Source organism: Phyllobates terribilis, unplaced genomic scaffold, assembly GCF_046119375.1.
Source record: "Phyllobates terribilis strain yellow unplaced genomic scaffold, ASM4611937v1 Scaffold_207__1_contigs__length_3498100, whole genome shotgun sequence".
NCBI lineage: Eukaryota > Metazoa > Chordata > Amphibia > Anura > Dendrobatidae > Phyllobates > Phyllobates terribilis.
The window spans coordinates 2,394,890-2,415,644 of record NW_027362967.1 but is presented as its reverse complement, the minus strand read 5'-3'; the positions used below and the strand labels follow the sequence as shown (position 1 = coordinate 2,415,644).

At 48.2% G+C, this 20,755-nt stretch overlaps 1 protein-coding gene across 1 annotated transcript in view; it reads left to right on the top strand.

Annotated features, from left to right (window-relative positions):
- The window catches only part of LOC141213689 (uncharacterized), a 316,710-nt gene that overhangs the window by 216,461 nt on the left and 79,494 nt on the right, over nucleotides 1–20,755 (top strand). The gene's annotated exons all lie outside the window — the stretch shown is intronic.

The window sequence follows — 20,755 nt, the reverse complement described above, 5'->3', positions numbered from 1 at the left end:
AGATCCAGGAGCAGCGGCAGCAGCAGCGACTGGAACAGTGAGAAGATGGTCTTGTGGTGTCACAGAATATTCTGTGGCACTACAAGGCCCAGCACAGACACATCAGATGTGATCGCGCTGTAGAAATCCTCACCAAATGTGAGGGTCTGCAGGGCGGTCACAGGGTGATGATGGGGTGGTGACAGGTGGAGGTAATCTGATTGGAGCAATCATTGATGACATTGATCGCTCCAATCAGAGTACCTGAATACAGGTGACCAGGCGGTCACAGGGAGGTGTCACCCCTCTGTGACCCCCTGTGGTGCATGTTGTGCCCCAGCCATTTGATTGGTGACACTGATTGCACCAATCAGACATGGCTGGAGCAGAGCACGCACCACAGGGGGTCACAGAGGGGTGACACCTCCCTGTGACCGCCTGGTCACCTGTATTCAGGTACCCTGATTGGAGCGATCGATGTCATCATCGATCGCTCCAATCACAGCAGTCTGGGGGATTGAATCACATTACAGGGGGTCATGGGGCGGTGACAGGCAGGTCACAAGCCGGTCACCGCCCCATGACCGCCCTGTCACCGCGCGGTCGCGCTACGATAGGTGCGATCGATGTGATCGGCGATCGCACCGATCATAGCAGTCCGGGGCCAGGGCTGGGGTGTCCTAGCAACAGTCTAGGATCGGTGCTCATAGGAGCACCGATCCTAGGCTGCAGATCACTGTTTCCGGCAATCACATTGCCGGAAACAGTGAGAAATGCTGTGATTGGCTGTTCAGAATTGAACAGCCAATCACAGCGATCGCTGGTGCGGGGGGGCGGCGACAGCCCCCGGGATGATGACGCCATCTACCAGGAGGTAAGATGGCACCGTAACTTTAATGCTGTCACCGCGACTTAAGTCGCGGTGCCGCATTAAAGATATGACGTACTAATACGGGTCTGGCTCTTAAGTCCCAGGGCACAGACGCGTATTAGTACGTCAGATGTTATTAAGGGGTTAAAGTGGCCACTTGCAAGTTGTTCTCCTGTCTGAATCTCCTCTGAAGAGTGGCATAATGGGCTCCTCAAAACAACTGTCAAATGATCTGAAAACAAAGATTATTCAACATAGTTGTTCAGGGTAAGGATACAAAAAGCTGTCTCAGAGATTTAACCTGTCAGTTTCCACTGTGAGGAACATAGGAAGGAAATGGAAGAACACAGGGACAGTTCTTGTTAAGGCCAGAAGTGGCAGGCCAAGAAAAACATCAGAAAGGCAGAGAAGAAGAATGGTGAGATCAGTCAAGGACAATCCTCAGACCACCTCCAGAGAGCTGCAGCATCAACTTGCTGGAGAGGGTGTCACTGTGCATCGGTCAACTATACAACACACTTTGCACAAGGAGAAGCTGTATGGGAGAGTGATGCGAAAGAAGCCGTTTCTGCAAGCACGCCACAAACAGAGTCGGCTGAGGTATGCAAAAGCACATTTGGAGAAGCCAATTTCTTTTTGGAAGAAGGTCCTGTGGACTGATGAACCCAAGATTGAGTTGTTTGGTCATACAAAAAGGCGTTATGCATGGCGGCAAAAAACACAGCATTCCAAGAAAAACACTTGCTACCCACATTAAAGTTTGGTGGAGGCTCCATCATGCTTTGGAGCTGAGTGGCCAATGCCGGCACCGGGAATCTTGTTAAAGTTGAGGGACGCATGGATTCCACTCAGTATCAGCAGATTCTTGACAATAATGTTCAAGAATCAGTGATAAAGTTGAAGTTACGCAGGGGATGGATCTTTCAGCAAGACAATGATCCAAAACACCGCTTCAAATCTACTCAGGCATTCATGCAGAGGAACAATTACAATGTTCGGGAATGGCCATCCCAGTCCCCAGACCTGAATATCATTGAACATCTGTGGGATCATTTGAAGAGGGCTGTCCATGCTCGGCGACCATCAAACTTAACTGAACTGGAATTGTTTTGTAAAGAGGAATGGTCAAAAATACCTTCATCCAGGATCCAGGAACTCATTAAAAGCTACAGGAAGCGACTAGAGGCTGTTATTTTTGCAAAAGGAGGATCTACTAAATATTAATATCACTTTTCTGGTGAGGTGCCCATGCTTATGCACCTGTCAAATTTTGTTTGAATGCAGATTGCACATTTTCTGTTAGTACAATAAACCTCATTTCAAGGCAGAAACATTACTGTGTCCAACAGTTATAACATATATCAAACTGAAATAGCTGTTGCAAAAACACCAATTTTTCGAAAACATTAAGCTTAAGATTAATAGGGGTGCCCAAACTTTTTCATATAACTATGTACGAGCTCAAAAAAAAAAAACAATATGAGAACTCAACATAACAACGGCCCGAAACGGGCAACAGGGTGGGAGCTGTGTCCCCCAATTAGAGGCTAAGAGAAAGAGATTTTAGGGTGAGCACACAAAAATCTCCTTTACTCTGTCGCCTCATTGGGGGACACAGGACCATGGGACGTCCCAAAGCATTCCCTGGGTGGAAAGCAATGGACAAATATTGTGTAGACAGGCCCCTATAATTGGGGCACCGCCGCCTGCAGGATACACCTACCCAGGCTCGCATCTGCCGAGGATTGGGTATGAACCTTGTAGTGTTTGGTAAACGTGTGTAGGCTAGTCCAGGTGGCTGCCTTACACAATTGTTGTGCCGAAGCCTGGTGCCGAATGGCCCAGGAGGTCCAACCGCACGTGTAGAGTGTGCCGTAATACCTGCTGGAAGAGGAGAATTTGAGGCGGAAGGCCTCTTGTATGGTGGATTTGATCCACCTGGCAAGGGTAGCGTTGGAAGCTGGCAGACCCTTGCGACCGTCTTCCAGAAGAAGGAAAAAAGAATAAGATTTCAGTAAGGGCGCAGTCCTAAACACATAGATACGCAATGCCCTGACAAGGTCAAGCGTATGCAGAGCATTCTCCACTCTATCAACCGGGACCGGACAGTGGGATGGCAGTGAAATTTCCTCATTGAGGTGGAGGTTGGACACAACCTTCGGAAGGAAGGATGGGACCGTATGGAGAACTACCTTGTCCTGGTAAAAAGCCAGGAAGGGCCATCTGCAGGTGAGTGCTGTTAGTTCAGACACCCTGCGTAGCGAGGTGATTGCCACCGGGAAAACCACTTTCTGGGATAGAAGCAGAGTGGGACTTCCCTAAGGGGTTCAAAGGGTTTTTCATGCAATGCTGTCAGCACCAGGTTGAGGTCCCACGCTTCTAGTGGTCGTCTGTAGGGGGGAACCAATCGTGAAACCCCCTGAAGAAATGTCCTTACTTGTGGCTTGTTAGCAATGCACCTTTGAAAAAGCACTGAGAGAGCTGATACCTGGCTCTTAAGGGAGGCCAGGGACAGTCTGGCCTCCAGACCCGATTGTAGAAACCCCAGTACCCTGGGGAGGGAATAAGGGAATGGGGTCTGGCCACGAGATTCACACCAGGTAAAGAAGGCTTTCCAGGTACGGTAATAAATCTTAGCAGAGGTTGGCTTCCGTGCCCTGATCATGGTTCCAATGACGTCCGGCGAGAACCCTGACTGGGTTAGAACCCAGGTCTCAATGGCCACGCCGTCAATTTGAGGGCCCCTAAGTTCTGGTGGTAGAACGGGCCTTATGACAGAAGATCCGGGCGGTCGGGGAGATGCCAGGGGACGTCTGCTGTGAGCTGTACGATGTCGGCATACCATGTACGTCTGGGCCAGTCCGGTGCGATTAGGATGGTTGGAACTCCCTCTTGCTTGATCTTCCTCACGACTCTGGATATCAGGGGGAGAGGTGGAAAAATGTACAGGAGCTGGAACTGGGTCCAGTCCTGAACCAGGGCATCCGCTCCTAGCGCCCACGGGTCGTGTGTTCTGGCCATGAAGTTGGAGACCTTGGCATTGAAGTGGGATGCCATTAGGTCCACGTCCGGAGTCCCCCAGCGATGGCAGATCTGTCGAAAAACTTCGGGATGGAGAGACCACTCTCCCGAGTCCATTCCTTGCCGGCTGAGGAAGTCTGCTTCCCAGTTGTTCACCCCCGGAATGTTGACCGCAGAGAGAATCGAACCTGTGTCTTCCGCCCAGTGGAGAATGTGTGTCACTTCTCGCATCGACTGGGCACTGCGGGTCCCCCTTTGGTGATTCACATATGCCACAGCCGTGGCATTGTCCGACTGTACTCTAATGTGAGAGGCTGCCAGTAAGAAATGGAAGGCTCTCAACGCCAGAAGGATGGCACGAATTTCCAAGATGTTGATGGGCATGGTCGCTTCCGCTGGGGACCACTTGCCCTGTGCTCTGTGGTGTAGGTGCACCGCACCCCAACCCGTCAGGCTCGCGTCGGTGGTCAGAACCTTCCATTGACCCGTGAGAAAGGATTTCCCCTTTGTTAGTGAGGTTGGCTTGAGCCACCAGTGCAGGGACCTCCTGGTTGACGACGTCAGCTGGAACTCCCTGTCGAGAGAAAAAGGGTTCCTGTCCCATGACTTGAGGATGGCTAGTTGGAGAGGCTGGGGAAATGGGACCGCTTCTATTGCCGCCACCATCCTGCCAAGGACTCTCATGGCAAACCGGAGAGATCGAGGGGGTTTGCTGAGGAGAGTGCGAACTTCTAGACGGAGAGGCAGTGCCTTGTCCTTGGGAAGGAGCACTAGACCCCTGAAGGTGTTGAGTAGCATTCCCAGGAAGGTCAGAGACTGACTCGGGGTTGGTGATGACTTTTGTAGGTTGACTAACCAGCCCAGGCGACTCAGAGTGTCGATTGTGATTGAGACGCTGAGCTCGCAGTCCTTGAAGGTGGGAGCCTTGATAAGGAGATCGTCCAGGTATGGAACGACTACTATGCCTCTGGAGTGCAGGACGTCCATGGTGGCTGCCATGACTTTGGTAAACACTCTGGGAGCCGTGGCAAGTCCGAACGGGAGAGCCACGAACTGGTAGTGGTCCTGGTCGATTGCGAACCTGAGAAATCTCTGATGGGGAGGTGCAATTGGTATATGCAGGTATGCGTCTTGTATGTCTATGGAGGCGAGAAATTCTCCCTTTTCCATGGACGCAATGATTGACCGAAGGGACTCCATGCGTTAGTGACGTACCCGTACATATTTGTTGAGCTGTTTTAGGTCCAGTATGGGCCGTATGCCTCCTCCTTTCTTGGGGACTACGAATAAATTGGAGTAGAACCCTCGGCCGCGGGGACCGGTAATATGACTCATGCTTGAAGAAGCGAGAAGACCGCTTGGCGGAAGGCACGAGCCTTGGCTGGCGGTTTTGGGGGAACAGAAAGAAAGAGTCTGTTTGGTGGGTTGGAAGTGAACTCTATTTTGCATCCCGAAGACACTAGTTCCCTGACCCACCTGTCTTCTGTAATAGGCAGCCAGACTTGATGAAAAAGCAAAAGTCGGTCACCTATAGGTGGGGTGTCTTCCGGAGTCCATGAGTCATGATGAGGAGGAAGTCTGAGATTTTCCTCCTTTGGACTTTGACTAGCCTGCTTTTGACTGCCAGGTCTTGTCCGACTTTTGAGTCGACCGTGAGTTGTCCCTGTGTGGGGAGTGGTTGCTATTTTGTGCTGGCCTCGAGACGGACCAGCACGAAGAGTTCCGAAAGGATCGGAATCGAGTTTGGTTACTCTTCTTGTAAGTGCGTTTGGGTTGCAGTTGGGGGAGAGAGGTACTCTTACCCCCGGTGGCGTTGGATATCATCGTGTCCAACTATTCACCAAAAAGTCGACCACTGAGGTACGGGAGGTGCGTGAGGGACCTCTTAGAGGCTGCATCTGCTTTCCATTCCCGCAGCCAGAGGATACACCGAATATTAATGGCGTTTGATGCTATCCCCGCTGCACCCCTTGCAGAATCCAGAGCTGCATGAAGCGTGCAATCTGCTACAACTGCTATTTGAACCGCTTGGTCCAACAGCTCAGGAGCAGATACTTGGAGGCCAGCTTGTAAAGGAGTGACTGTGCTGCTAGCCTAGAGACTGGGGGATCCACTTCGGGTGGATCTGTCCATTCCTTGGTGGCCTCCTGTGAGAAGGGGTACCGCGCCTCCAGATATTTGCGATTAGTAAACTTCTACTCAGGCTGTGAGAACTGCTTTTTAAGGATCGACTTAAACTCTGGGTGGTCAAAGAAGACCTTAGGCGGCTTCAGAACTCCTTCAAAAGGAAATCTTGTGTTGTGGTGCCTCCGGGGGCGGATCAGAAATGTCCAGCACCCGATGGATGGACGAGGTTACGTCCTCAACTAGCGCTGTATTGCTAGGGGGAATTGGGATCAGGGACCCTTCAGTTTCCTTGTCTGAGTCGGAATTACAGATGCCTTCCGAATCCTGTGTATCGCTAAGGCATCTCCTGCTGGGTGAACCGGGGTGGAGGTCTGGTCGGGGATCGCTGTGGAAAACTGCATTGTCTGTCCCTGGTAGGGGACGGTCTAGATGACCTGGAACTACGGTGTCTCTCTCTAGAAGGGGATGACCGTGTGCTATAGGATGACGCAGATGAACGTGACCTGTGGGTCCGCTTGCGTCGTGACCTAGACGTGGATGTGCCCGGGTCGTCATGTCCCTGAGTCGAGCCTTCCCTTTGCTGGGTAGCGTTCATAGCCGAGGCATGACTCTGCAGAGCCTGAAGCAATGTGGAGGTTAGGTTATCTATAGACTGCGTCATAGATTGCGACATCTGAGTGACCCATTCCGGCATGGAATTAGACACCGAAGCATTGACAGGGGCTTCTTGGGGCTCTGGCACAGTAGTCTGGATGCAGTCCTGGCAGCACGGGTACGTGCTGCCACTGGGGAGAGTATTGCTGCAGGCTGTACAGAGTGCATAATAGCAGTCCTGCCTGGTTCTCTTGGACCTTGAGCCAGGCATAGTGCACTGGGGTGGCTATGCAGAGGGCCCTACAGGGTTGGCTATGCAGAGGAGCCTATAAGGAATAATGGATTCACAGCCGAGGAAGAACTCAAGCTGTGATCTTATCCCACCAGTGTGTCCGTAGTTCCAGCGCCGAAGATCCACAGTCCTGTGCCCCCCGGAGACTGGCTGGTCTTCCCTTATCCTGCAGCAGATAATGGCCGCCGGAGTAAAGTTAAGAAAGAAGTGGGGTTGAGAGCTGAAAAGGGCGGCAGAACTGTGTGAAATCGCGCCCTTTCAGTCTCGATCTGCCCCCTCTATGACACTGTAGAGTGTCAAATTTGTCATCCGGGGGGGCGGGCCGGGGAGAGGAGGTGGTGGCTTCGGCTAGGCCGAAGCCGCGGCCTAAATTAGATGCCTGATGCCCAAAGGGACTCCAGACTGGCGCGGAAGTCCAGGAGGGGGACGGATCTGAACCGGACCCCCCCGGATTTAAAGGCAGGATAGCGGTGGGGTATGAGCGGAAGGGGGGGCCCTGTGAAGAGTCCCCCTGAGGCACCATAGAGCTGGTGCTGCCGCAGAAACAGGGCGCAGGGAGGCCTGTGCCTCTGTTGTGTCATGCCTGCCTGCACACCCCCTGGCCCCAACAGGAGCCCGCAGCAGGACTGGGGTCCCTGGATTGAGCCGTAGTGTGCTGGCTGCTGGGAGCTGCTGCCTGTACAGGCCCTACCTCAGGCGTTTCAACCTAATACCCCCAGGGTGGGGATTAGGGAGGTGCTGCTGTCACCGTCAGGGGGCTATATCCTCGCCTCGACCTCAACCCAGAAACCAAAAGGAATTGGGGAAGGAGGGGGGTCTCGACTTCGAACCAGCACCCGAGGGGCTGGGGAAGGAGCGACATGGGGAATAGCCATCTCGACTTCAACCGTGCACCTCGTAATAAGAGGCCGAGGAAGGAGCCATGCCGGGAGTCTCGCAGTAGACCCACTTTTCTTCATCTGTAATCCCGTCGGAGAAAACGGAGTAAAAGTTTTAGGTGTGCCTCCTATGCGACACTAAGCAAAAACTGGAGAAGGCTGATGCCGTCCAGGGGTGTATACTGCAGAGGAGGAGCCACGGTTAATCTTTTTCAGATTATGCATAGTGTTCCCTTAGTGGACAGCAGCATAACACCCAAGGTCCTGTGTCCCCCAAAGAGGCGACAGAGTAAAAGGCATGCGGATTTACATGCGCTTTTTTAAGTGTTTTTGTACATCAATGAATGCTTTTTGGAGCTAAATAAAGGTGGTGGGACATTGCTTAAGCTCTTGGATTACCATAAGAACTTGGGTGTTTATACTGGTTCATTTAAATGATTAAAGAATGGGTCTGTTGTATTTCAGATAAAGTGTTTACACTGTGTCTATGCTTTTGACACCTTGACATCACTAAACAAAAGAGCTGGGTGTCAGCTAGTCCCATTCAATCAATCTTCATTAGCATTTCTATTCATGTAATTTATGCGACTTGTGTGAGATGCTAATTTTAGCCTGGGAAGGTGCCATTAGGCAAACATGGTCCCTGGCCATTAAATAACATCTCACAGCTGGTTTGTTAGCCGCTACATCCCCCGATCAGCACTCAGCAGCGCTTTGGACACAACGTATTTATGTTGCATCCAAAACGTGATGTTCTAACGCCGCACTTTTGTTGTCGGTACATGTGAATCCACCACATATAATGACACTTCAGGTCGGTCAAAATCTGCTAGCAGAGACTAGCGTGTGAGTTTGGGTTCGTGGCCACGATCAGGAGCCGCTGCAGGTTTGATGCGGCGTGTTTATACAGCGTCAAACCCGCAGCGTCCAGATGTTACAGCATAGTGGATGGGATCTCTAGAAATCCCACGTCCACTATGCGTGCATCAGAGGCTGCGAATCACCCGTGGACACTGACATGCGGTGCGTCTTTCAGGACCGCAGCATGTCAAGTTCTCTTGCGGAGTCGCTAGTCTCCGCAACAGAAAATTGACCACCAGAATGTATTGAATGCGGTAAATCAGCACGGTTCAGTGAACACATGTGGATTTACCTGTGTTCAATAGAATGCAGCATTTTGGACGCAGGAAAACTTTGCTTCCAAAGCGCTGCTACGTCTGAATTATGGGCACAGAGCCTAAGAAAAAAAAAATGGTGTGGGCTCCCGCATCATTTTTATAACCAGCAGAGGGAAAGCCGACCGCTGGGGGCTGATATTAATAATACAGAAAAAAGCCACACAATAGCTACAAAAAGGTGGGCGGATAGCCAGCCAAATGGCGAGCATCCGTCCAAAAGCACGCTGAAAACATCATATCAAAAAAAGGAGGAAAGCTCAGCATATCATTGCAAAAAAGTATCTTTATTTAAACATATATAGAAAAATAGGTATTTAGACCAGACAAATTGTAGGTAAAAGATGACTGAGTAGGAACATACTAATACTCAAATATATGCACTAATAAGACAATGGTTTTAGCCCTTTGATATAGATAGGATTGCACACTAGCCCAAGGCAAAACATGAATCATAAATAGTGGAAGCAATGAATGTGCTATATATAATAAAAGCATTCCACTTGTCACTTGTGTCGGGTAAAGGAGTATTCTTAATGTAACAGAGAAAAGCATTGCCATATGTCAAGGGGGCGCACCAACATCTACCTAATACCAGGGCAAAATATATAATGAGAAGTATGTTACTTGTAGAAAGCTCTCACAGTCAGAGAGGGGAGGAGGGGGAGAGAAGAGAGTGTGGTGGTAGCATGGAGCCTGACGCGCGTTTCGCGGTAAAACCGCTTTCTCAAGGGCGGGTGATAGATGTATGGCGCCCCCAAGGCATATATATATATGTCCATATCCCTTTGATACTAGCGAAAAATACATGCAGCTGTGATGCGGGGCGCGCACCCGGAAGTAGCCAGCTAAACCGGGGGCGTGTCCCGCAAATCACATGACATGAAGTAAAGCTGTAACGGCGCATGCGCGCGGGCGAGAGGGGCGCACCGCGCACGACCCGGCCGTCAAGCCGCTACTGCGCAAGCGCGAACCAAAAAGGTTCGCGCAGGCGCAGAGAGGCATGGAGACAGCCAGGCAAGCGCGCGACGCAATCTCCCCCATCATACACGCACGCGCACATCACGTCAGTGAATGGCACTGCCAATTGTAGATATAAGAAAGGAGAAGAACGGGGACAACGACTAGGAGCAGCCACGAGAGAGTATAACAGTATAACAATACAGGGATGAAACAGTAATAATACAAATGCCACTACAGAGTAATAGAGATTAGCCATATTCAGCAGCATCATCCCGGCATAGGTGTGTATTCTAATTTGTAATGCTCTCATCAGGACATATATCCCATAATGGATGTGATCACAGAATTCGCCAAATCAAATTGGGTTAGGGAAGCAGCCAAATCTATACACTCCTGAAACCAAAAAGAAAACACAAATAGAAAGGCCACAGATAAAAACCAGAATGAAAAATAAAATGAAAAAATAAAATATAAATAATGAACAACCACCCAATATATGCATGTGTAAGGAGATTATATAGCTCCAAATAAGAAATGCATAGATTGTGGCTATAAGAATGGAGAGAAGCTCAGAGATTCGTTCAAGCCATAAGGTGTCACAGTGTTTAATCGTACAATCCATTGTGACTCTTTCTGAGCCAATAGCTTTTTGGCATTACCACCCCGTATCCCCATGTGTATTGCATCAATACCACGCACCATGAAAGAGCGGGGATTACAGTTATGTTTCAATTTAAAGTGCCGTGGTATTGTTTTTAGCTGAGCTAGATCGCTCGCCGAGGTAGCTGCTGCAATGTCACAAATATGCTCACGTGTGCGAACCCGTAGTTCCCTTGTGGTTAAACCAACATAGATCATGGGGCAGCTACACGTGGCATAGTAATGATGTTGGATGTACCGCAGGAAATATGGTGTCTGATATCGAATGTTCTGTGGCCATCAGCTGAACAAAAGCTGGTGTACCGCAAAACATTTGGACAGGCCACACAGTGTCCACATTTATAATTGCCTTTAATAGGGCCCCCAGAGCCAAAGGGTCGCGTTACCGGTGCAACGTAGTGACTCTTGGTCAATATGTCGCCAAGATTCCGACATCTCATTGGTGTCATTGATGGAAGAGACCCCGGGTGTCCCCTCAGGGAGGGCTCCACCATCAAGATACTCCAATGTTTTTGAAGGATGGCTCTCATGCTATCCCATTCGTGGTTATAGGTGGAGATGAAACGTATGGTTTCTTCCCTATCCGAAGATCGTATTTTCGGATGCAGGAGGACAGTACGAGGAGTCTTACATGCTCTATCATACCCCCTCCTAATACATCTCCGACTATAACCACGTTGCAGGAAGCGTTGTTTAAGGTCCTGTGCCTGACGCTGAAAGCTCTGTTCAGTAGAGCAGATGCGCCTCATCCTCAGGAACTGTCCGACCGGGACAGCTCCAATTGTGGCTGGACTGTGGGCAGATCCCGCATGAATCAAAGCATTGACCGAGGTGAGCTTTCTGAACACGTCCGTCTGCAGGCCCCCATGGATGTCGACACACAGGGATATGTCCAGAAAGTCCACCCTCTTAGTGTCATGTATATAGGTCAGCTTGATGTTATATTGATTCATGTTAAGACAGTCCATGAACTCTCCGAGCTGCTGTATAGAGCCCCGCCACAAAAATAAAATGTCATCAATATATCTCAGCCAGCACAGCACATGGTGGGCAGCAGGGATTGTATCCCCATCAAAGATTTCCCTTTACCACAGCCCTAGGAAGAGGTTGGCATATGAGGGGGCACAGGCCGCCCCCATGGCTGTGCCACGCTTCTGGAGATAAAATTGATCTTTGAAAACAAAAAAGTTATGAGTCAGGGCAAATTCCATCAGCTCAAGGATGAGTTCACACAAGGGACTATCCAGGTCGGAGGCTCCGAGAAAGAGACGCACCACGTTCAAAACATCAGTGTGGTTAATGCTGGTATACAGGCTTTCAACGTCGGCAGTGACCAAGAGAGTCCCCTCATCCACCGTGATACCGTCGACCCTAGTAAGGGCGTCCGTTGTGTCTTTGATGTATGATGGTAAATTGGTCACTAAGGGTTTTAAATAGTGATCAATAAATCTACATATGGGTTCACATAGTCCCCCAATACCAGACACAATCGGACACCCTGGAGGGTCGACGGGATCTTTGTGGATTTTGGGTAGAAGGTAAAAGGTGGGGATCCTGGGGAAGGCCACTGTCAAGCCCTCATAAACCTTTTTGGAGATTATTGAGCACTCCAGAGCCTGGGTTAGGATGTCCTGCAGCCTAGCAGTGAAGTGGGTCAAAAGACAAGAGGGCAATCTAACATAGGTATTGGGGTCTCTCAATTGGTGGAAAGCCTCCCGCTCATACTTGTTGATAGGCCAAATAACAATGTTGCCCCCCTTATCTACACCCTTGATAACCACGTCACTGAGTTCCTGAAGCTGTTGTAAAGCTCGGCGATGGTTATATGTGAGATTATCAAATTTCCGTTTTGTTGGTAATCTAAGGAAATCTTCAGTGACAAGTTTGGTGAAAATCTCTACTGCAGGGCATAGAGATAAGGGGGGAACCTTGTAGATTTCGGCATAATAGATTGAGGGAACCCACCTCGTGAAGGATTGCAGTGTTCCTCTGCCAGTTCTTCCAAACATCTCAATGCTTCTCTCTCAGTCACTGCTGCATCCATAACCTCCGGGCTCTTGTGATGCAACTTCTTCAATACCAATTTGCGAGAAAATAGGTGTAGATCTTTTATCCCTGTGAAGAAGTTGAAAGCATTAGTTGGAGAAAATGTAAGACCTCTCCCCAGGACCTCCACCTGTGGGGGCTGATATTAGTAGCCGCAGAAGGCTCCATTAGCCAACAATGTTCCCTGGCTATTAATATCAAACCACAGCTGTTTGTTTAGCCTTAACTGACTAGATTACAGGAGCAGCCCAGAAAAAAATTGACATGGGGTCCCCCTATAAAACCTAACCAGCAAAGGCTAAACTAGACAGCTGTGGGCTGATATTAATAGCCAGGGAAGGGGTCATGAATACTAGCCCCCTTCGCGGCTATTAATATCACCCCTCAGCAGTCCCAGAAATGGCGCATAAGATCCCCAATACTAACCGTGTAGTAAAGTGAACGGCGCTTTTTCAATAAAAACACGGCCAGAATAAAGTATTTTAATGTATACTGACAGAGGTGTAAAATCACCCCTAGTCAGAATACAGTGCTTCAGGGGGTCACTGTGGTTCATCAGCTGAAGATCAGCTGATGAGCCCCTGTGAGTTTACCACCATGGGAACATTCTTGCAAATGTTCTCAGGTTGAACATCAGCTGATCGGACATGAGACTGATCAGCTGATTACCGGCGTCAGCAATCAGCTAATGGTCACGTGGTCATCAGCTGATTGTTGCCAGCACTGATCAGCTGATGATCACGCGACCATCAGCTGACCGCTGACTTCACTGATCACCTGATGGTCGCGTAACCATCAGGTGATCGCTGACGGCACTGATCACCTGATGGTCACGTGACCATCAGGTGAACGCTGACTTCACCGCAGGTCCTGGCAGCACACTGCGGGGCGCAGGTCCGCGCCCTGCAGTGTACCGCTAGCCACTGAGGACAGAGCATATATTATATATATATATATATATATATATATATATACACACACACACACATACAGTATACATATACAGTACAGACCAAAAGTTTGGACACACCTTCTCATTTAAAGATTTTTCTGTATTTTCATGACTATGAAAATTGTACATTCACACTGAAGGCATCAAAACTATGAATTAACACATGTGGAATTGTATACTTAACAAAAAAGTGTGAAACAACTGAAAATATGTCTTATATTCTAGGTTCTTCAAAGTAGCCACCTTTTGCTTTAATGACTGCTTTGCACACTCTTGGCATTCTCTTGATAAGCTTCAAGAGGTAGTCACTGGAAATAGTCTTCCAACAATCTTGAAGGAGTTCCCAGAGATGCTTAGCACTTGTTGGCCCTTTTGCCTTCACTCTGTGGTCCAGCTCACCCCAAACCATCTCGATTGGGTTCAGTTCTGGTGACTGTGGAGGCCAGGTCATCTGGCGTAGCACCCCATCACTCTCCTTCTTGGTCAAATAGCCCTGACACAGCCTGGAGGTGTGTTTGGGGTCATTGTGTTGTTGAAAAATAAATGATGGTCCAACTGTGACGCGAGTCACTACAGAAATAACAGTCTCAGAAGAGGAGAGAAAAGACTAATATTACTGAAAGAAATATAATATTAGAGCTACTTACTAGATAAAAATAGGGAGGTCAAACAATCCAAAGTCAAGTCCAGGAAGATGGCGCAGTACAAAGGGAGCAGACAAAAGAGTAGTCAGATAACAAGCAAATGGTCAAAATCCAGGTAAGGGAAAATAGTCAGGCGGGGTCAGGCACAGAGCACAGAGAGATCAGTCCTACACAGGTAATACCAAATGTACAATTGACACTGGGTGAAGGAGCTAGCATGCTTAAGTAGAAGACTAATCAAGGGAAGTGAACACAGATGATTGCAGAAACAACCCAGCAAACCCAAAACAGACTGACAGCCTCCACACAATAGTAACCTAGCAGACAAGGAAAGTGTGGAGACCGTGACACCAACTAAACGCAAACCGGATGGAATACCATGCCGCTGCAAGATGCTGTGGTAGCCATGCTGGTTCAGTATGCCTTCAATTTTGAATAAATCCCCAACAGTGTCACCAGCAAAGCTCCCCCACACCATCACACCTCCTCCTCCATGCTTCACGGTGGGAACCAGGCATGTAGAGTCCATCCGTTCACCTTTTCTGCGTTGCACAAAGGCACGATGGTTTGAACCAAAGATCTCAAATTTGGACTCCTCAGACCAAAGCACAGATTTCCACTAGTCTAATGTCCATTCCTTGTGTTCTTTAGCCCAAACAAGTCTCTTCTGCTTGTTACCTGTCCTTAGCAGTGGTTTCCTAGCAGCTATTTTACCATGAAGGCCTGCTGCACAAAGTCTCCTCTTAACAGTTGTTGAAGAGATGTGTCTGCTGCTAGAACTCTGTGTGGCATTGACCTGGTCTCTAATCTGAGCTGCAGTTAACCTGTGATTTCTGAGGCTGGTGACTCGGATAAACTTATCCTCAGAAGCAGTAGTGACTCTTGGTCTTCCTTTCCTGGGGGGTCCTCATGTGAGCCAGTTTCTTTGTAGCGCTTGATGGTTTTTGCAACTGCACTTGGGGACACTTTCAAAGTTTGCCCAATTTTTCAGACTGACTGACCTTCGTTTCTTAAAGTAATGATGGTCACTCGTTTTTCTTTGCTTAGAATTTGTATTATGGCAAGAAAAAAGCAGCTAACAGTCTATTCAGTAGGATTATCAGCTGTGTAGCCACCTGACTTCTGCACAACACAACTGATGGTCCCAACCCCATTTATAAGGCAAGAAATCCCACTTATTAAACCTGACAGGGCACACCTGTGAAGTGAAAACCATTTCCGGTGACTACCTCTTGAAGCTCATCAAGAGAATGCCAAGAGTGTGCAAAGCAGTCATCAAAGCAAAAGGTGGTTACTTTGAAGAACCTAGAATATAAGACATATTTTCAGTTGTTTCACACTTTTTTGTTAAGTATATAATTCCACATGTGTTGTGTGGCACCCCTGAGGGTTCGACCGCCACAGGGATGCTGCACTTCTTTAATGGAGTGTAGTGTTCCTCCTCTGAGGTAAGAACAGTGTGATAGTCGTGACCCAATCTTTGCATCCAACACCACACTTCTCCACCAGAGGGGGCTAGTATGTTACAGGGAGACTGGGGAACCAAGAGTGAGGGGAACCAGTTAGTGGGTGTGGGTGGAGGACCTACAAGTTAGTTACACTTTAAATTTCATATTTAATAAAAAGCCATCTTTGGTTTTGGTCTTTGTGCTGTTAAATACTGTGTGTTACTGTGCTCTCCCACTCTGATAGTGGACCCTGTGTGGGCCTGCAGAGGTCGGAGACACGGCCCTCGTACCCTGGTCTTGGGACGAGAGGCAAGTTGCAGACGGGGAATGTCTCAACCCGGCCAATGACCATGACCAAGAAGGCCTGGAGCTTAAGAGTGTGACTCCACAGCAAATGGATCCCAGGCAGGATGCAGACGGAGCGGTGTACGCCACCTGTCCTCGCCAACCTGATATATTCAGAGGGAGTCCGGCTGCAAGAGGGGTACCTACCCCCGACACCCGACCTTGCTACTCCATGTCCTGGTCGGGGAAGCCCGGTAGGCCCTGAGGATCCCACCGGGTACCGGACGGAGCGGAGCTGCCACCCGAGCCCTTGTTCTGAGAGGAGCTCAGAGGGAGACCCGGCCTATTTGCACACACACTGACAGGAAAGGATTAGGCCCGTAGTTCAGGAACACTCTGGTGTAGTGTCCCGACTGAATGCTGGACTTACTCGGAGGTTGTCGGACCCCCGTCTCTGGTGACCGAAGGACTCCGCGGGGAGCAGGGAGTCACCTTCCTCATGCCATCTATGTGAGTAAAGCCTTGGAAGTTCACCCCTACGGCCTCCGGACTGTTCATTCTGCGCCACACCACGAGACGCGGAGCCCGCATTCCTTCACTACTACCCCCTCCATCCTGTCCCTCTGCCCTGAGGCCACGCTCCGCCTGTGGGGAGTAGTAATAACTTTGACCGCCATAACACCATGCCTCAGCGGACTGAAGCGGCGCTGGTGGCCCTTCACCAGGTACCACCGGTGGCGTAGTCGTTAATCAGCCACTCAACCCGGACAAGCATACACCATCTCTTTTTTTACTGTGACGGCCCTGAGCACGGGTCGGGTCCGGGCCACGGCTACACCCCATCTCTCCATCACAGGACCTGACTCCGAGTCCCCCATCTCCCAGGGTAAAGAAAAGGGCTTTTTCGAGTAAGAGGCGTCACAGCTGATTCATAGTTTTGATGCCTTCAGTGTGAATGTACAATTTTCAAAGTAATGAAAATACAGAAAAATCTTTAAATGAGAAGGTGTTTCCAAACTTTTGGTCTGTACTGTATATATACACACATATACAGTATACATATATATACACACACATATACAATATATATATATATACCCAAATATTTTGATTATGTGTATATATATATATATATATATATATATATTTCACTTTCTTACACTTTTTTTTACTTTTACACTTTGTCCCACTATGGGACTTTCATTTTTTGCAGGCCGATCGCTTGTACAGCATAGAGATGCAGCAGCAGCATCTCTATGCATGCAGCCTGTCAGCGCTGCACACGCACAAGTTATTTTGATTGTGCACTGCGCATGATCAAAGTAACTTTCTGGTGACCCGGATGTTGTCATGACGACATCGGGTCATCATAGCAACGATCGGGACCCCGTGCTCACAGTGCAGTTTTTGATTCAAGGTAAGAGAGTCGCGCTTACCTCCCCCCTGCTCCCGGAATGCTGCGATCGACTTAGTTCGCAACATTTCGAGGGAGCGGTGCGGCCCCACTCCTGGCACAATGCATCGGGTGTTGGCTGTGAGAATCAGCTGACACCCGGCAGCGATCGCGCCAGCACAGCCTCTGTATGGGTGCGATCGCCAAGGCATAATAATACGCACCTGGTCCAATAGGCCCAAGTCGCAGGTACATATTATTACGCCTGACATCAGTAAGGAGTTAATATCAGATTTGTGGGGGGTCCGGCACGTGGCACCTCCACTACTCAGTTGTTTGAAACTCCGGCAGAGGTCAGATGTAAACATTGTTGAGGAGCTGAACATCACAGCTCTGGTCACTGTGTAGTGGCTGCTACCTGGTGCTGCAGATCAGCTCCTATTACATGAATATTAGCTGACTTGCAGGACCCACAGTACAGTGAATGGAGCAGTGATGTTCAGATCTTCAAACTATTTACATCTGAGCGTTGCAAACAACTGATGGGTAGAGCCAGTGCCACGTGTGGGAGCCCACCTATCTGATATTGATAACCCATCCCCAGGATGGCATCTCAGTAGATACCATACCAGGATGGGGGACATTATGCCAGAATGGGTACATTATACCAGAATTAGGTCATTATGCCAGAATGTGAGACACTGTAACAGAATGGAGTGCATTGTACCAGGATGGGGGGCATTAAACCAGTATGATGGTCATTAAACCAGGATGGGGGGTCATTATACCAGGATGGGGGGTCATTATACCAGGATGGGGACATTATATCAGAATGAGGACATTATATCAGAATTGGGGACATTATACCAGAATTGGGGACATTATACCAGAATAAGGGACACTATACCAGAATGGGGTACACCATACCTGGATGGGTGACACTATATCAGAATGGGGACATTACATCACAATGATGATATTATACCAGTATGGGGGATATTATAGCAGCATGGGGGACATTATGCCAGAACTGGAGATACCATACCAGGATGTGGGGCATTATACCAGCTTTGGGGACATTATAGCAGAATTGGGAGCATTACACCAGCATGGGAGATATTATACCAGGTTAGAGACATTATACCAAAATGGGGACATTATATCAGAATGGGGACACTATACCAGGATGGGGACATTAAACCAGAATGAAGTAAATGATGCCAGAATGGGGACATTACCAGACAGGGGCACAGGTGGGGGAAAATGTCATAGCATAAGGCCCAGCATGTGGGAGATTATTACAAGAAGGAGCCAGGATGGGGGACATTACTACATAGGGAGAGAACACATATTTCTTTATAGGATCCAGAACGCTACAAGGGCCCATACATCTGACCAACATGCCGGTGGGGGCCTATCAGACTCTAGTTACTCCACTAGGTGGGACCAGATCATTTCCAGGACTCCTTGTTCTTTACATTGAAGATAATTCTTAATGACATTGGCTGTATGTTTGGGGTTGTTGTTCTGCTGAAGAAAACATTTGGATCCAATCGGACACCTCCCTGATGATATTGCAGGATGGATAAGTATCTGCCTCTATATCTCAGCATTGAGGGAACCAATAATTCTGACCCAATTTCCACCTCCATTTGCTGAAATGCAGCCCCAAACTTACTGGACCCTCCACCGTGCTTATGCATCACTATTGCCCACAGACGCTCATTATTGTACTGCTCTCCAGCCCTTCAGTGAACAAAATCTCTTCTGTAATAACATTTTTCATACTTTGACTCAACCGTCCAGAGCACATCCTGCCAATTTTCTACACCCTGGTTCCTCTGTTTTAATGCATAGTTGAGTCACTTGGCCTTGTTTTGATGTGGAAGATATGGCTTTTTCACCACAATTTTGCTATGAAGACCACTTCTGGCCAGTCTTCTCTGAACAGTAGATGAGTGAAGCTGAGTCCCACTGGTTGCTGCCAGTTCTGAGCTGATGGCACTGCTGGACATCTTCTGCTTTTGAAGGAAAGTAACCATAATGTGTCATACATCTGCTGCACTAAGTTTCCTTGGCCGACCACTGCATCTACTGACCTCGATGTTGCACATTTTCTTGTGCATCTTCACAAGTGCTTGAATGACACATCTTGAACCCTCAATCTGCTTTGAAATTTGTGCCTTAGAGACCTTGCTGATGTAGTATAACTTCCTTGTGTATTCTTGCTCAGTCTTGCCATGGTGTATGACCAGACACCTGACTGTATTATTACAAAATCCCTGACTTTGCGCAGGTGTACCTAGAAGAATTGACGCTGTTTTAAAGTGAAAAGTTGGTCACACTAAATATTGATTGGATCTAGATTTTTTGTTTGTTCATTCACTTGTATTTTGTTAATTGATTAAATAGATCATTAACATTTCTATTTTTGAAGCATTCTTACTTTACAGCATTTTTTCTACACCTTTCTAAAGATTCTTTTTATGTGATTGTGTCTTTTATTTGCTCATTAATAATCTGATATACCTTTTGGTATTTTGTGTATAGTTGTTTTTTTGCTGTTGGGGTAAATTGTAGGATATTGATTTCAGAGGGGTTTCCTGATCCTTTGATTGTAAGAATAAGTGGTATATAAGTGCTAATAAATTAGGACAAAACGTAGGAAATTTAGGAAAAAACTGAACATCTCAGCAGTAATAACATGCTGATTGTGATGTCATGAAGATGACTTGAATTTCCACCAATCAGAGATCAGCATGTATCAGGTCACCCAGATAGAACAGTCCATGAAACATGAGTCTCGGCCACTGTGAGGTCATAATGCTGATTAGAATTTCCACCAGTCAGAAAACAGAACCGCCCAGAAGAACCACCCAGGAGGTATGAGTCATCGCCACTGTGAGGTCATAATGCTAACCAATCACAGAGCAGCCACACCCAGATTTTCCACCAATCAGAGAGCAGCCACACCCAGATCTTCCACCAATCAGAGATCAGCAGTGGGTATAAATAGCCGCTGCCGCCTGCCCGGCTTAGCCTTGCACTGGTTGGGTCTCTCTTTTTTTTCCTCTCTCTTGGTCTCTCTCTCTCTCTCTCTCTTCTCTCTCTCTTCTCTCTCTCTTCTCTCTCTCTCTCTCTTCTCTCTCTCTTCTCTCTCTCTTCTCTCTCTCTTCTCTCTCTCTTCTCTCTCTCTCTCTCTCTTTCTCTCTCTCTTTCTCTCTCTCTCTCTCCGGCCCTCTTAAGGGCTACCCCAAATGTGTAAAAGATAGAAACCAATATTTGTGTTGTTTGTCCGTTTTATGAGCCTTTGATTAACCCCTTCCCACTCTTTGCCATATATATATATATATATATATATATATATATACATAGTATGTGCAGGTGGGCCTTAAAGGGAATTTCCAGGACAAACATATTGATGGCC